This window comes from Podarcis melisellensis (genome assembly GCF_964234715.1).
Source record: "Podarcis melisellensis genome assembly, chromosome: 8".
NCBI classification, from domain to species: domain Eukaryota; kingdom Metazoa; phylum Chordata; class Lepidosauria; order Squamata; family Lacertidae; genus Podarcis; species Podarcis melisellensis.
In genome coordinates this window covers 16063390-16067287 of record NC_138540.1, presented here as the reverse complement: position 1 = coordinate 16067287, position 3898 = coordinate 16063390, and the positions used below count along the sequence as shown (strand labels likewise).

The 3898-nt window shown below is 46.3% G+C and overlaps 1 long non-coding RNA gene across 1 annotated transcript; it reads left to right on the top strand.

Moving 5' to 3' along the window:
* The first annotated feature begins 316 nt into the window (after window positions 1–316).
* LOC309377047 lies at window positions 317–1986 on the top strand. The gene is made up of 2 exons (XR_014171405.1): window positions 317–508; window positions 1771–1986. It is a non-coding gene; the product is annotated as an uncharacterized lncRNA (long non-coding RNA).
* The last annotated feature ends 1912 nt before the right edge of the window (window positions 1987–3898 follow it).

Below are 3898 nucleotides of genomic sequence, written 5' to 3'. Positions count from 1 at the left end.
GGGGCTTTTCTGTTTGGAGAAAAGGCAAGTCAGAGGTGACATAGCATGGAGAAAGTGGACATACACACACACACACACACATATATGTATGTATGTATGTATATATATATATATATTCCTCCCTCCCCTGTAACACTAGAACTTGCAGGCATCCGATGAAGCTGCATGTTGGAAGATTCAAGACAAATAAGACAAAACCCTTCTTCATACAACCCATAGTTAAATTGTGGAACTCGCTCCCACAAGAGGCAGTGAAGGCCACCAACTTGGATGGCGTTGAAAGAGGATTGGACAAATTCATGGCGGAGAAGGCTACCAAAGTCTTCCTACAAGCAATTCACTGGCCTCTGTGAGAACAGGATGCTGGACTGGATAGGCTTCTGGTCTGATGCCACAGAGCTTCCCTTACATCCTCGGCTGAATTGGTAACAGAATGAACCTCTTTCAGAGTAAAGAGGAAACGCTGAGTCTCTGTGCGCAGCTGATTGGTATTCAGCAAGATCCTCAGGTGCTTAATAGGAAAGCAACACAAATCCACAACAAAACAAAACAAAGCCTTTATTAATTTCCCACCCCCTTCCCTGCAAAGTTCAGGAGCGTGAGAGTAATCACAGTATCGAATCATCACCATCATAATCATATAAAAGGCCCTCTGTCGAAAATAGTCTGTTAAGGCTCCCGGAGAGTTCAGCGGGGAAAGATTGCATTAAGATAAAGTAGATTATAACACCGGTGGACATTCAAGCCTGTCATTGTAGGGCGACTCACGTTGGGAAGTCCCCAAAGCTGCTTTTAAACATGGGCAGGGGGCTGTGGCTGCTGGTAGGGGGGGTGGAATGGAAGGTCTATAAAGGCATGTTGGGATATTGAGGTGGAAGAAGGATAATTTTTTTAAAAAAAACGTTTGGAACACTGCTGGAATGAAAAAAGAGGGATTGAGAGAGCTATGGCACTAGTCATGATGGCTTGGCTCTGCCTCCACAGTTGGAGGAGCCAATATTTCTGAATCATGGGTGTAGCCGGGGGGGGGGGCAGCTCCCCCCCCCACTAAATCAAGTGAAGAAATAAAGAATAGTTAACTAAAAGTAGAAACAGTAAGACTATTTGAAATTGGAATGCTCGCTGAGGCTACTTGTAATGCAGAATGCTCATTTAGTACCTCGCAGAGAGTTAAGACCTGACTAAGGTTGACAAAGCGGGACGTGGGTGGCGCTGTGGGTTAAACCACAGAGCCTAGGACTTGCTCATCAGAAGGTCGGTGGTTTGACTCCCTGCAAAGGGGTGAGCTTCCGTTGCTCGGTCCCTGCTCCTGCGTTCTGAGCAGTTCGAAAGCACATCAAAGTGCAAGTAGATAAATAGGTACCACTCTGGCGGGGAGGTAAACGGTGTTTCCGTGCACTGCTCTGGTTCGCCAGAAGCGGCTCAGTCATGCTGGCCATACGACCCGGAAGCTGTACGCCGGCTCCCTCGGCCAGTAAAGCGTGATGAGCGCCGCAACCCCAGAGTCGGCCACGATTGGACCTAATGGTCAGGGGTCCCTTTACCTTTAAGGTTGACAATGACAGGGGAGCACCTCAATGGACTTAGTGAGTTTGCACAGAAAAAAAGGAGGAATTTGAGAAGGAAGTGCTGCAAAGGTTTTCAGCAAATCCAGGAAAACTTGTTTTAGTTTAGATAAAAAAAAAGTTGAAAAAAGGCATGCTGTTTGTAATTTTGCAAAATATACTCAGGAACTTCATGAAAGGCACTCTGTGTTGTTGTTTTTTTAAGGTAACTTCCTGGTTTTCAGATGACTGAAGATTTTGACAGATTTTTTTCTGAGCGCTTGGGGGTCAAAAGAAAGAAATTTAAAGCAACTGTTCTGGAGACATTTCATTTTGAATCTGCTGAACAGAAGCAGATGGAGGACGATGGCAGGTGGTTGTCGTGCCCCCACTAACATAAATCCTGGTCACACCCATGTTCTGAATACAGTGTTTATTTTCCCTGACATGTTGGAAAATGGTGTAGAATGTTTAAATATTGGGAGGTTTTCTTTGTGAGGTGGGAGGTGTGCTAATTTTTAAACGTATTATTACTACTTTCTTTTGAAATTTTGCGCCCCTAAGAATTTTGTGCCCAGGGCAGGCACCCCTGTTGCCCCGCCCTTGTCACACCACTGATCCCTGCTGTCTCTAGGTAGGGGGTGGGGGGAAACCCTGCCTGAAACCCTGGAAAGCCACTGTCAGACAGAGTAGGCAATACAGTGGTACCTCAGGTTAAGTACTTAATTTGTTCTGGAGGTTCTTAACCTGAAACTGTTCTTAACCTGAAGCACCACTTTAGCTAATGGGGCCTCCTGCTGCTGCCGCACCACCAGAGCATGATTTCTGTTCTCATCCTGAAGCAAAGTTCTTAACCTGAAGCACTATTTCTGGGTTAGCGTAGTCTGTAACCTGAAGCATATGTAACCTGAGGTACCACTGTACTGAACAATGGACCACCTTGGCTCAGTGTAAGGCATCTTTCGATGTCAACTCCATTCCGAGCTGGCTGTGCGAATGCCTTCTCCCGCCTCCCTCTCTCTTCCATCTTGCTTCTCCTGGGGGGAAGTCTGTGCTGGTTGCAAAGTGTTAGCAAAGCCCAATTTGCCTCTGCGCTACGTCCCTCCGCCGAAGCGTCTTCCAGGTTTTATGCATCCGGCAAGTGAGGCCTGCAGAAGCTGTATTAAATATAATGCATTTTTGTCAAGATTAACGGTAATGCACGCAGAGCTAGCGAGCGAGAGACTGGGCGGAACGCCCTGGCGGCTGATATGCACATCCTCCAAACGGTCTGCCGATGAGCTCGGAGATGGAGGCAACTAGGATGCACCGAATGGAGAAATATGTGCCATGGAGGCACAGGAAGAATGTGGGAATCCCACCCCTGAATATTTTATGCCACTGAGCCAGGTGGTGGCCGTATGTCTAGCGCCCAGGCTGACTTATGCTGTCAGGTAGTTTGATACGGTCTTGAGGGGCAAGAAACTGCCTAGAGAACAAACAGGCCTCTGCATTGAGCAGAAACGGACGAAAACATCCAAATACCAATAATGAAAGGAACATAACAAGCCGTAACCGAAACTTGAAGGCTTGGGTGGAAGGCGGCGATTTTCTGCATGCAGAGAACAATGGGATTAAAAAATGCGGCTTCTTGATAGCTCAGTAGCTAGCATCATCTCAGCTGGCTGCCTTTTTAAAAGGAAAAGAAAAGAGAAAAGAAAGAAAGCAGTTTATTTTCAGGACATCAAAGATCATTTTGTTCCCATTCACAGCATAACAGGAGAAGGTTTGCCTTTGCTGGGATTCCTACGGGTAGCCAGAAATGGCCAGATGTTAGGCTCTCCCCCCTCCTCATTTAAGCCCCACAACTGTGAGGTAGGTTAGGCTAAGAGGCAGTGAATGGCCCAGCATCACCCACTGAGTGTTGTAGCTGAGTGGGGATTTGAACCCTGGTCTCCTAGGTCATGGTCTGACACTCTAACCACTACACCACACTGAATCTCTAAACAATGTTATAACATTGGGGAAAGTGTTATGTAAAAGTGCATCGAGTAGTGAAGCTAAAATGCAAAAATGCATTATATTGGGGCAGGTGTGTGTGTATGTGTGTGTGTGTGTGTGTGCGCGCGCGCACACACACACACACATGTGGGTGAATTTGAATGAGGACTTATATTGCAAACTGAAAAACTGAATTTAAGATTGGGAAAAAGAGGGAGAAATGGAAATTGGCAGAGTCTTCTATCCCTACTCAGCATAGACCCATTGAAATAATGGACCTGAACTAGCCATATTTGTGCGGGGGTTTGCAGTCAAAATAACAGCACATTCTTACTGTTTAGTAATTGTAGGCAGTAGCAACCACAGAGCTGCAA